We start from the raw sequence: 13,945 nt of genomic DNA, 5'->3' as shown, positions 1-13,945 counted from the left end.
CTAGCTGAGTTTGATGGGACAGGTTTTTCATCCATTATATTTTGTAATCATAACTCATAACTCTGTCCACCAAAGCGGTATATGCTGAACTGTCACTGCGTGTTTTGAAGGGCATCACTATTCCTTAGAGCATTTGTGGTCAGAGGTAGCATTGTGGTTGTTTGCCCTGATGTCCTGCAGAAAGTCTGTTAGAAATGATTTCGCCATAGTTTATTGGTTCACGTGTTGGTAAATCCATGGCCCTAGGTCCTTGTGGTATCCAAAACAAGAGATGGTGGCCTCATCATCTGTAAGGAGTTGCAGTTACAAAAAGCAAAATAAAATCTCACACAGATACATTTTTTATTTTTGTGATTTAGCAGCTATGATATTGACTTTTGATGTACAAAGTCAGGAATTATTGTAGTTTTTCTAATGAATATTTTAAATAAAATGGTATACGCGGTAACATTTTCATTTAGTAGAATATTTGCCTAAATGTTGACTGTTTTTCACTTGCCTTCTTGCAAAAAAAAAAAAAAAAATACGTTTTCCATAGATTTTCTTCCTGAAGTAGTGTCTGGTCCTTGGATTTTTAAAAGGATTTGGAAATGGTGGAGCATATAACCTCACTGTATTCCTCCTTATGCATTCCAGTAAATTCGAAAAGAAGTAGAAAAGCTCTGAACATAAACAGTGCAAATAGTTTCTAGTAAGAACGTGTCTTTGTGCTGTAGAACAGCAAACTGGAGCTTGGTGGCCAAATGTCAAATGTTTGACATCAGTGGACGCTGCTTGAGAGTCTGACAGCAGAATTCTTGGTTTCCAGCCAAGGTTTTGTTTTGCGGATAACTCCAACTAGATCACATAATACTGTCCCTCGATATGCACCTGGCTAAGAATCTGTCTAGCAGCTTCCTACGCAGTCTTATCAGGGTGTACAAAGGCTGTTTCAATGGAAGTAATTGAAGTAAAATACTGAACTATATACTTTGTGTGTAAAACAATAATGATAAAAAGATCAATACCGGAGCAGCAGGTAGGTTTTTGTTGAGCCCTTCTGTTAAGGTAAGTTTGCATTAATCTGTCATATCAAGAAATAGCATCTGCTCTAGTCAGAGTTTAATGGACCACATTGAGAAAAGTTGCTTAGTAGAATGGCCATCATTTGCAGTGCCCCAGTATTACTCCGTAAACTGTGTGAAAACTTAGATGCTGTAAATAGACATTTTGCTCTAAATCTATGGTTCAAATTGGTTTAAAGTATTACTACTTGTTCCGTGTTATGCTTGCTATATTGGAAATTATTTGCTATTCCATGGTGTTCACCCAACTGGGAACATGGAAAAGCAGCGCTATAGAAATGTTTTATAGTGTTACTGTAGAATGAGCTGTATTCCAATGTGTATGAAAATAAGAATTGCAATGATGAGGTGAAAGTTGTGAAATGGAACTAGAAACAAATAAAACCCTTCTAACAGCCTCTGATTGAACCCTTCAGTTACAGTGTTTTTTTCAGTACACAATATCAGCAGAGATGGTCTAATCCTTTTGTAGCAGTAGTGGCAGTGAAATCTGTTGCTGCATTGAGATGACGACTGCAAAGGAATTAAGCCTTCTGGATTAAAATATTGCAAATTGTTTTCATTTTTTTTCTGGTGGAATGCATATATGCGATCAAGTACATTTTATAATAAACAAAGAAAAAACGCTACCATCTGTCTATAAAAGCAGAATTTGACCACAGATCATTGCATAGAATTTAAAAGAAGCATTTACAATTTTTCATAAAAGCTTTGTGTTAGACTGGCTTCATTAGTGCCAAATCCTGTTTTAGAATTTTAATTGTAAGCAATGTTCTTGTGACATTTCTATCTGAAGGGGAAAAAGTCATGACCTACTTCATTGTAATATTGAATCTGGGTTTAGGTCCATGTCAGCGGTTTACGGGTGTTCGGCCCGGCTCCGTGACAAAGGGGACGGGAGACCCACGGGCCCACGCCCCGGGAAAAGGGAAAAGGGGAAAAGGGTAAGGAGATGGCCCTGAGAGTAAAGAACAGCAGCAACAATCTGAGGAGAAACGAACTAATTTACTAAATAAGATATCGGAATGCAAAACAACACACTATAATACAATACAATTACAATTTAAGCTGATAAATCCAATACAGAGAGAGAGACTGTCCCAAAAATCAAGGTAGGCTTTACTCTACTACTGATGATAAGACGGCTGGAGAGCGAGGTGTGCCGAGAGACGGCGGAAAAAGGGACGAGGTCTCGTGATCTGCAAGTTTTTATACTGCGAGCTTTTATCTTTTCCCTCCGGCTGGAAAATGGTAACAGAGGAGCAAAGTGCCATGGGGAATGTAGTAGTCCTTCTCTTCTGAGAACCAGGTACATTCACTACATGATGTTATGATTTGGAGTACCAATAACCGAAAATCATAAAACCATGACAGTCCAGTATCAAATAACTGAAATATATGTAATCATAAAGTCATGAATGAAAAAGTTACATTTCTTCCTATGTAGTCACACCATTGTATACTCTAGATGTTGATATCTTCTCCAATATTCATTTGGATAAAACTCTTGCCTGATTCATTCTAAAGGTTTATAGTTCTTAGTCAGCTCCTGGTAATGGTAGATCTGAATTCATGGGCTTCTCTGTTGTTTGTGAATTTAGGGCTGCACTTGTGTGTGATGCAAATGAACTAGCAAAACATACGGGTAAAAGCAGAAGCAGGGTGTCCAGGGAGCAGAAAACAATCACGTTTAGATTACACTTCAAAGTAACAGCTTTATGCTTCCAAACAGAAGTTGTCCTGCTGCCTTCTCTCTTCCGAATCAGATCTTGTGCCTATGGCATTGCATGGGGAACACATTCAACTTGCCATCTCAGCAATAAAATGCACGCTTTTGCTGGGTTCTTTTTCTGGTATTTTAGTGAATCAAACAATCTCTGCTACGTGATTAAGCAATTGCCAAAGCAGATGCTCGAGGAGAACTGGTAAGGATTAGGACCTCAACCTTTTTCATGGTGGTGAGATGTTACCTTGGCTAAAGCTGTAACATCAAACTGCCTTTTGTAGCTTTTATATCACCGGTATGTTTTTATTCTAAAATTTAGAAATGCATACCTGAGAGCATGTTATATTATCCTCATTTGATTCAAGGACTTGGAAGTGCACGTGATATTTTATGAGCCCAGAAAATTGCGTGTTCTGGTTGTCTAGTCTTCTGGCTCAAAGACTTGAGAAATAGCGAGTCCTGGATGCGTTCCAATCAGGGACTGATAAATCTTTGCTTAATTGATCCTCAACCATATGGTGCAGTTCAAAGGTCTGGGCACAAATGTGCCTCTGCTTCGTTTTTAAGCTTTACATTAGTGTGCTTACTGTGGGAGAAACAATATTTCTTTTCCTGCCACCTTTTGTTCATGTCTTACCCAATGCTTCCCAGAAACAAATGGGCCTAATACTTGAAATGAGTACTGGCTTCAGCAATCTTGTCCAAATTGTGTGTAATTTTGGGCAAATTAAGAAGTTTCACAAATATTTGCTAACGATATTCTCCAATGTCAAGTTGTAATCGTAAGGATTGTTTATTGGTTATATTACTGGAACATTTTGGGGGTGGTTTTTTTGTTTGTTTTCAGAATTTATACCTTCACTTATATTTATGAGAACCTACCTGCCTTTTTTGAAGTCGTGCTATAACATCATATAGAAGTAGTAGCTTGATGCCTCAATAGCATTCATTATTCATAAGATTGTTATGTGGTGGTGATGTTTTCTGCAATAATACTTTACTGATGTTATGCAGACACATTTGATAATGATGTGGTGAAGTACCATGAATTAGTCGTCAAGGCTTCGCTAAGTAGTTTTCATTCTTTTTTTCCCAGTGCTTTCAGCTGAATTCTACTCATCCTTATTAAGATACATTAACTTAGAAATAAGTTAGCTATTCCAATCTGATTTGCTATCTTTCCCCTATTTTCTGAAAACAAAAAACAACAACTAGAAATGCTTGCTTTGCAGAATACACGTTGCAGTAGTCCGTCCTATGACATCCAGGACATTTGCATAGACAAACTCACATGAGCAAAATTCTCCAGTATCTATGGTCAAATAATGTCATCTTTGTCCCCTGGAGTGGAGTCCTTACAGCAAGACGTATTTTTGCACATGTAGACTGCTCTCTGTCATGGCAGAGAGCATATCTTTAGGATAGCACTCTATGCAACCTTGCTTTAAAGATCTCTGGCTCCATGCTGCACAACACACTCAGTCTGACTTGCCAGCAGACAGGAGGTAGCATTTCATTTCTCAAAAGTTGCCTTGTAAAACAGCTGTTGTAGTAAAACACAAAGCTAAGGCTTGCATTCATCAAGCAAAAAAACCCAAACAACCAACCACAGAGGGGTGTTGATGTGGCAGGAGTGATAAATCCTGGGAATTCTACAGTAGATCCACACGGACAGAAGGCATCTTAATTTTTCTGTCAAGCAAAGTAGGCAAGGCCAACTGGAAATGTCGAATAGTGTGCTGCCTTAATGTGTGGCTTAATAATGCTGCTTATGAAAACGGTTGAGAGAAACAATTACGTGAGCTATTGATACTCCTCGAATTTTTGCCATGCTCTTGCTTGGATTCCTGCTCTGAATCATATATCAGCCTCACATCTTGCATGGGGTTTAAGTGGCTGTCTGATTCAGTGATGTGAGCTCAGCCAGAGCCTGACAGGTATTCCTGATCCAAATATGCCAGGATACGAGTGACTTTGATCTGTTCAACCTGTGCTCCAGATATCCTAGCAGAGCTGTCATTTGTGCTTCAGAGTATTTAAAGCTGTAAATAACTGTAGAGATTTATTTTCTCCGTTTATCCCCATGCGGTGCTTTTTACAGAGTTGGTGCAGACCCTCTGGACTGCTCTTACTCAAAATATTTTTTTCTTGTCTTAGAATTTGAAATGTTTGTTTCAAGAGTTCTCCTCCTCCTTTTTTTGTTCTGCTCTCCCAAAGCACCTGCAAGGCCTCAGCACTCGTTTCCAGTATCAACTGTTGTGCAGATGACAATGTTGAGCATTTTCAAAAGTGTACGCTACCACTTGTTTTCTAGAGGTACCACAGGCTGATGGTGATTTGGGCATAAAACTCAGCAGCGAGTTGGGCTGTTGAATCTGAAGTTCTTACTTGGGCCTTACTTCCTACGTTCTGTACTGTGTGCTTACTTACTCTGTAAAACCAAATATTTGTTTGTTGTTCACTGTCAGTGAGAAAATTTCTAATATGGTTGCTAACTCTACACGTTCTTTGCTGCTGTCATTTCCTATCCGTGTGTCATCACTCTGTTCTCTCAAGCAGTTTTAATGCAATGGGATTGTTTTTCACTGATATGCAATGTCGTTTGGCTTAACTTGAAGCACATGTTTAAATTTGTTCCTCTTCAGCTAAACAGTTATGTTTGTGTTTGAATTTAAGTGTACGCATAATGCACAGGCTCTTTGTGGCATGTTAATGCTCCATGTTGTGACTTCAGTTTGGAGCATTTGTTTCTACGTGTTGTGTGGCTGAGGTCACCCCTCTTGGTTGGAGTGCTCACTACACTACAGCATCACCTGATCTAGGTATTCAGAATCTATGAGTCTCAGAAATATAATTTTTGTGGTTTTTTTTTTTTTTTTTTTGTAATATATACAACTACTATTGGAAACCAGGGTAAGAATTTCAAGTTTTGTTTAGTAAAATCTTTCTACCATAGAGCAGAGTAATTTGTGTAATATTTTATGTAAAGTTTGTAAGAAAGCGGTACACCTACATGCCTCTATTCCCGTGTCTGTTTTTCAGCTAGTTTTGAAAAAAAGTGCTGGTTCACACAGTGGAGCAGCACAGTGTCTAAATAAAATGAGTGTATATTAGGAATGGCTAAGCTGCAACACTTCAGAGTGGTCATGTAGCCTCTAGTATATTGGAAAAATAGAATATGTTAGGTTACATTCTCATGGAATGCGTGTTGCCATTGCTACTGTCTAATGGTTTGCTTCTGCTATCTTTCCTTGTAATGCTGAGGAAAAAATGCCAGGCAAAAACTAAAATTGGAGTTACGTAATACCTTGCAGTAACAAGAAGGTAAAAGCATCAAAATACAAACTCTTCCTTTGGATTTGAGTCTTAACAGGGAGTGAGATTATGTTTGTGGCTGCTAGGGTTTTGCAGATATCTTTGTTATGGTGCAGGATATAGTTATGGTAATACTTGCAGAGGGAGAAATGACTAAACACCGTTGCTTTTTTTTTAATGTCACTGCCATTTGTATATTACGTAGTCGCTGAAGAAAAGTCTTTTCAATATAAAGTTGGCGTAAGAGTTGGGGAAAGGGAAGCTCTAGTAATTTTCACCATTATGAATAAAATTCCTAGCCAAAATGACAGTCCCAGTATCTCCATTTTACACCACTCTTTGGATTCTTAATTATGGACTTATAGTACTTTCATACATGGAAGAGAGTATAATGGATAAGAAAGCTATTGTGGATGGAAGTCATATCAAGTATCTATTTTCAATGGGACTTTAAAAAGGTTCAGCTGGATCAGGCACAAGCAAAAAGCTTCTTTGTCAATTCTTCAGGCTTTCAGAGTGGCTTTATTTTTCTGTCATTAAAGTTTATATGTTCTGTGCAGTGACTTCAGTGTTTGATGGTTCTGTCCCAGTTTGTGATATGCTGTGTTTCTGTTGCTGATCCTGCCTGTTAGTGAGAAGTATATTCATATTACCCTGTTTGACAAAGAATAATGAAGCACGGGCATCTCCTGAAGAGAAGCTTCCATGTATGGGAAGAAGTGTATGTAGTATTTCTGCCTCAGCTGCAGGGGCATTTTCCAGCTCTGCTAATTTCACATTCAAACCTATGTAGGATGCAAAAGGAGTTGATGTCACTAGGGTACTCTGCTGCTTGGTTGCCAGAGAAAAGACTGCTTTCTTCAAGTCATTTAAAGAAAATTCATTGCTTGCCTACTTAATGTATGGTTTATTTCCTTACTAAATGCATCTACGTGGTAACTATCACTGTCGTGGAAGAGGGTAAAACTCTTAAAGAGGTTGTTAGTCAAATTAGTGGCCAAATGCGTAATTCAGATAACCATTATTTGTCTAGAGAGGTGTAGGCTAATGTGAAGAGGAGCACATGGTGGTATCAGTGATGTGGCAGTTCTGTGCCACCTGCTTGAGCCTTTCCTGCTCTCCCTGCACTGTGGAAAATCAGAAGTTGTTCCGCTACTGTCCGTACAAATCTTTAAATTCTCTAGGGTTCCGGAACGGTTTTGTGATCCCCTTTTCAGCCTCACTAATGTCTTGATACAGTCACAATCTTTCTATCATTTGTCTTCTCAGCATGTTGTTGGACTGTTTCCCCACAGACTCCTTTTACTTCCTTCAGCGAGAATATTGCGAAAGAACAAAGTGTTCATTTTCTTCAGTTATGGATGCGTCCTGATTTTTACAAAAGCGTGATCCATTGATACTGTAACATACTATCTCAGAACAGCCTACAAGTACTGCAGGCTTTCTCTGCAGATTTGACAGGCACATTTATACGTCAAATAGCAAGATCTTGAAAGTGTGTTTTACAAGTGACTTTTTGGTATGACTTTGGATGCAGCATGTATGGATCTAATTCTATATTACTCGCCCAAGGGTACAGTTCTAAAATTAAATCTCTGCAAGTACCAACAGAAACTGACAATTACTTTTATCATCATAACTTTAACCACAACTCTGTGATCTTTATGCACGTTTCAGGATCTGGAAGTATTAGGAACTGCAGCAAATTTCATTTCGGTACCTAAGGATTATTTCTCTAATTTAATACAACGTTATTGGTAGGAGATTGCTTTAATAAATGTCATTAATATACTACCTCTCATTAATGGTTTAAATTTTACTAAATCCAAAGTTGGCAATTTGTTTGTTTTATATACTAATATTACTCTGGGTCCTCTGTACCGGAGGGGCAGCTCAGGTAAGTGCTCAGAGCTATACCCTAGGGGTGTTTTGCCAGATTAGGGTCTGCAGATTAGTGCTGTGACCAGATGAGCCCAGATGGCCTGATTTGCTCAGTGCACAGAAGGGTGCAGAGCTGCCATGAAGCCCCTTGTCTCCCTGGCTGGATGTATGCCTGTCCTGGCACCAGATGATAGCAGATGGTAACAGCCTCGAGGGCCTGTGGACCAGCTGCAGGCGGCTAGGGCAGCAGATCCAGTCATGCTTTTCTGTGCTGCGGCCTCCCCCTCTCACTGCTGTGATTCCAGGGGCGTGCGGCCTCCCGTGGGCTGTGCAGCTCCTCCGTCACTTAGGGACTCCTTTGTACCACCAAAATCCCCAGCTGGGGGCTGCAGATGGTCTGTGCTCTCATTGTCTTTTGTGTGACACAAAGGAGGCAGGACAGGCTGAGAATACGTTCCGCAGATTTTGGCATCTGGGGTGATTTTTCAATTACTGCTTTCACCTGCTGCACAGTAATCTGCCCAAAAGTCTTGTGCAACACTGCATTTCCATCCCATGTCAGTGTTCTTCCACTTGACCCTTTTAGCCTTTTTTTTGTTTGTCTTTTTAATGCTCTCAACAACAAAACTCTTATTTTGTGTATTCAGCTTGGCCCATTGTCTTTCAGATAAGTGAGTTACTGGGAAAATGCAAAATCTTCACATAATGTACATTTCTGGTCTTAAAATGCTTCTAACTGTTGTATAGGAATGTTACTAGCTCTAAGGATCTCTCTCTTCATGCACTCTGCTGCAGATCACACAGTGCGAGATGGTGACCTTTGGAAATGATCCATCAGTTCATTCTTTGCTCAAAGTGATAGTCAACAGGAAAAGAAAGGAGATGGGAAGTACTGGAATATAGTTCTATTTATTTGATGTTTGCTGAAAAGTTAGATTTTGCTTTTTCAGTACCTGTCTCCTAACTATTTTTTTCAGGAGTGAAGTAATACAGACAGGCAGCATGTGTCTTGCTTGCTTTTTAATACTGTCATCTAAAGAATAATTTGAATTATGTCCTCTTATGTCACTGAAGTTAGAGCAGCTGAAAATCTCTTTTTATAGAGGATGCATTCATGAGTATGCTGTAGGTTCTCATGTGCAGAATGTAATGGGTAGCAGTTAGAAATTGCAGATGTCTAATTTATTTTTATGGTAAAAGATTTGTAGAGTTTGTAACATTTCACAGTTCTCTTACTGAGTCATTTTGGGGGGTGAATGAAAATTGTTTTTTCTCTGGTGAAACGATTTCCAAGAATGAACAGCACAAATATTTGTTGAAAGCTCTAGTGCTCTTGTACAGTTTCAGCTATTTTTAAATCCTTATCTGTGGATGAGAGTAGAATAACTTTTGTAACTTTCGTCTGATAAGAGCTCTGCCTCTGATGCACTGAACTTACCTTTATACTGATATTTCTCGGCTGGTAGCGTGCTGCCATTCATTGTGCCTTCATCTCTCTCTTACAGAAGGATTTTACAGTCCTAGGGAACAGGGTAGGAACCCCCACTTGGCCAAAGCTGTTTTCCTCTGAGCTTCTGTTACATTAATTTCTTTTGTATTAACTGTTTAGTGAAGGAGAAAGGAAATGCATCCAGGTAAGGGAAAAGAAAAAGGCAGTAGTGTAAGGAAGAGGAGAAAGAGCAGTTGTTTGCTGCAGAAGGGCCAGCTGTTGTTCTCCATTTTTTGAGTCTGTTGAAGGTTAGCTACTCATTTCCTCAGTGCGTGGCTCTGAAAATTACCCTGTTCCTTAGCAGCGTCATGCATGTAGCTGTACAAGCACCTATGAAGACAGAAGAAACAGCAATTTGTCTCTGACGTGCCTTTATATTCTACTGTGTGCCCAATTCTGTTCAGCTGCAGAGAAAATAGGAAATAGCTCCAAGCCTTACCGAAGGCAGGGGAAGTGCTCATAAAGAGCTGTACACGTAGCATTGGGGATGGTGTGAGTGTACCAGGAACAGAAACATAGAAATTGGTGCATTTATAGTTACTGAACAGTAGTAATGCTGGAATTCTACAAATATTTTATGTTTTACTACTGTTGTAATTGCCACCTTTTCTATTTGTTGGAAGTGTGGGGGATTTTTAAGATTCATGCATGTTAACATTTTTACTTGGTGAAAATTGGATTTTTCTGGGAGGGGTGCAAAAGCCTTCTCAAGGGGAGAGAAATGTGAAAATCCAGTGATGACTTCTGTATTTTTTTAATTTGACAGATGAAGAGTCTTAACTTAAAGAGCCTCCAATTGTGTCACATGTCAGAGGGCTCTTACAGCTCGCAAATCCACTGAGAATAATTCATTAGCTAACAGGTTTCGTCCTCTCACTTTCTCATCATCATAAAAATGTCACGATAACCAAAACCAAAGCACAAATAGTTAAAAATGTTCTGAAATTCTTGGCATTTCACATCCTTTTTCCCTTTTCATCTTGCTTTGGGCAGTAGAATAGGTGTTGTATTGTCCATGCCAAGTGAGAGTACCGCTGAAGAGGGGGATGTATCAATGAATGACCAAATCACTACTGACCTATAAATGATCATTCACATCTGAGACTTTAATCTAAAGGGATTTATTGCAATGGTACGTCAGAGCAGTACTCTTTAGTATCAAAAGTCAGGGGGAATTTGTGCGCGACTCATCAATGGCACTGGTCATTCGCACTGTAAGCATGTGCTGATTGTGTTGTAAGCACCAGTATGTGTGTCATACATAGAAAATAGCTGGGAGAAAGTGTAAAAGCTTCAGATAGATGGAAGAATGTTAACGACTTTCATAGTTTGACCTACTTTGGAATGCAGCCGTGTATGCACGTATCTGGAGCAGTTGTCTCCCATCGAACAGCGGAGCTGAAGAGCAAATTCCTTCCTACTACTGAAGCCCCATACAAAAATGCTTCGGGCTTCCACAGGGAAAGGATTTCAAGCCCAGGGCTTTGAGAATACACTACAGGCTATACAGATCACCTTTGTATTTTGACATAAATGAATATAGTTGCCAGCTTGTTATTCTAAAGGAACAGTTTCTAAAGCAGCCTGTTTAAGTTGCCCATGGGTTGGTAGCCATCTGATAAAGAAAACAGCTGTAGCTTATGGCAGTTGGGACTGCCGTGTGCCATGATTGTGGGAAGATTTTGCTCTCCTAAGACTGAGCAAAGAAAGAAAAGCAGGAGGTGTGTCAGGACCTGGGGCACGTAGCAGTAAGTCCGTGCGTGCCCGTATTTCTTGTCACTGGCATTGCCACGGTTCTGTTGGGCTGCTCTGCAGTGTTTTGCAGCATTGGTCCTCGGATGCGACAGTGTGTGCCTTAAGTTTTCATTCCATTTATGTTTCTGTAACCACGTTTTCCTATGGAAGTCAGCTCAGGAAGTCACTGTGATGGACTAAGACCAAGTAAATGGATGAAAAACACGAGACGTAGTGCTGGTTGCACCAAGCTGCTTTCAGATAGCCAGGGTAATTGAAAGGGAGACGAGGATGAGGGATGGCTCTCGTCTGCGTCGATGACGCCGATACCTGCTAACGCTAATAGCTGTACGAAGACTGAAAGAAATGAGAGAAAGTAATGGGCGTGCTAGCTCATAAATCGCGGTAACAATGTAGCAGCTGCAGGGCTACCCCTCGGGGGGGGCTTTCTCTCCGGCACCGCCGCGGTTCCCACCGGGGGCCGGCTCTCCGCTGGGCGCCGCCGCGCCGCAGACCCCTGCCCTCCACGGCGGGGCGGGCGCCTTTGGCAGCGGCTTCCCCGCGGAGCCGCCCGCTCCCGGCGCCGCCCAGGCCCGCGGGGCTGCGGCCTCAGCCCGGCCTGGCCGCCCCCCGCCCACCGGCAACGGCGGGGAAGGGGCCGGCGCGAAAGCGGAGGCCGGCGAGGGGCGGCCCGGCGCCAGTCCCAGCCCCCAGCCCCGCCGCCGAGGGGGCGGTGCGCGCCCCTGCGCGGGGAGGCGCTGGCCCCGCCGTGGGCGCGGAGGGGCCGCCGCCGCGGGCGGGAGCCGCCTGCCGCAAGGACGGAGTGACTCGGGCTGCCGCCGGGAGCCGCCCTCCTTCCGCGGGCCGCGGGCAGCGGAGCCGCAGTGCGCGCCGCGGCGAGGTGAGCGGGCCCCGGGGGCCGGGCCGCGGTGGGGCTTCCCGCGGGGGCCGGGCAGGTGTGGGGCCCGCGGCCTGCGCGCTCCGTGCCCTCCGGGCGAGAGGAGCGGGCGTCTGGGTGCTGCGCAGCCCCGCGGGGCTCGCTCCAGCGCCGGGCTCGCCTCTCGGGCTGGCTCCTTGAAACTCGCTTCCCCTAGGGAGGATGCGGCGGGCGCTCGGCGCGCTGCGTTGGGTTCTCTCGCCCGTTTTCTTCTCGCCGTTTGATCGGTTCCTTTATGCGTGCGTAGGGCTGTTCTTCCCAGCGGCATCCGTGGTGGGGAAGAAGGAGCACTGCAGTCTCAGGCATGGTGGTTTTAGAGCAGGAAATGTTACCGTTCCTTCGTATTCTCCCGTACAAAACGTACAGCACGATGACAGTAGGGGAAGATAGGCTTACGCTCCCACTTTGGCTTTTCTCTGTATTGTTTGTTGGTGTATGGTGGACATTTCTATTTTTTCTTAGCTCGGTGTTTGATTTTTTTTCTCCTAACCTTTGAGGGAATTGCAAAAAGAACAAAACAGAAAAATCATTTTGAGACCGTGTAGTGCCAAAATGCATAGCGTGTTGTCTATAGACAATAAGGGTTACATAATTTAATTTTTCTTCATTTGCTGAAGAGATGTCAGGAGCACGCAGGGTGTGTTTGTAACATCCTTCCATTTTTGGAGGATGCTCTGTGGCAAAGTCATTGCACTACACAGCGTTGCATTGGAATGCTTATGAGGGGTCCAACTCTGGTTCTCTGGTACCTGTAATCCCAGCAGGGCCCGTACCGTGCTGCACGTCACCAATGCCAGGGCTGCTTCCTCAGTTTCCCCAATTCTTAGATTCCTTTGGAAAAGTCTTCCTTGTAGGTGAGGAAGATGTGTGGAAGATGTGCGGTGGCAGGGTCCAGCCACGAGGTATGATGTCATTATTAGCATATGAAAGGAACAAACCTCATGCTTCCTTTCAGTCCCAGCTGCTGTTCAAAAATGCAGATGCTTTCATGTCAGCTGGAGATACCACAATGGATGCTGGATGCTATTCTGTGAGCATGTGCCTATTTATACATCTCACCTTATTTATATCTTATGCTGGAATTTAAATGCGTTGCTTCAGAGCAGATTCGGAGGTTGCGTGGAGTTCATATAACAGTACGTCTGGGGACCATTTTTAGTGCCGTGCATAGAAGTAGTTCAGCTTCACAGAGCTGTAGCTGAGAAGGATTCGGTCGCTGCTCACCTGGCTTTACAAACAGCTTCAAGGCTCCAGATGCAGGCTTGTGGCATTGCTGTCAGTCTTGCAGGCACGGTAGAACTGGTTTGCCTCCATTCGTTTACGTCTCTCCACGAGGACTCTCTGCCTTCCTCAAAGAGCTGCTTTGTTATCCTGCTGTTTATTTTCAAGGTCAGTTTGGCTAATGGGCACTACCGTGTTTTACACTTCTGGTGCTTTTTCAAACCTGTTAAATTCATAGTGTTGTGCCTTTAAGGAACCTTGTGATGTTAACAGCGGCTGCCAGCCAGAACAGTATACTGTTTTGTCAAATTTCCTGAGAAGGAGTGTTTGCCCGCTTTATAATGTGTAACTGAAAGAATTAACAGGAGTTTTTTTTTTTGTTTGTTTGTTTGTTTGTTTTTTTGGTCTGTGTGCCAATATGCTTTAAGCTGTGGCTAGAGCTCCAGTACACCACAAAATAAAGGGGGCTTTCTGAGTGTGGGACTGAATGTGCTTATTGTGTTCTTGAATTATTAAGTATAATTCATTTTCCATTTTATATTTTTTAGTCCAATTCAGTTTTTTTTGGTTTTGTTTTT

At 42.4% G+C, this 13,945-nt stretch overlaps 1 protein-coding gene across 1 annotated transcript in view; it reads left to right on the top strand.

Moving 5' to 3' along the window:
• Positions 11,983–13,945, top strand: part of HECW2 (HECT, C2 and WW domain containing E3 ubiquitin protein ligase 2) — a 164,669-nt gene continuing 162,706 nt past the window's right edge. The window contains exon 1 of the mRNA XM_021399234.1: positions 11,983–12,110. The gene's annotated coding sequence lies outside the window, so the exon portion shown is untranslated. The remainder of the gene's footprint in view (positions 12,111–13,945) is intronic.

The sequence above is a fragment of the Numida meleagris genome, chromosome 5 (genome assembly GCF_002078875.1).
Source record: "Numida meleagris isolate 19003 breed g44 Domestic line chromosome 5, NumMel1.0, whole genome shotgun sequence".
NCBI lineage: Eukaryota > Metazoa > Chordata > Aves > Galliformes > Numididae > Numida > Numida meleagris.
Note: the sequence above shows the minus strand (reverse complement) of the source record. Positions and strands in the feature narration are given on the sequence as shown.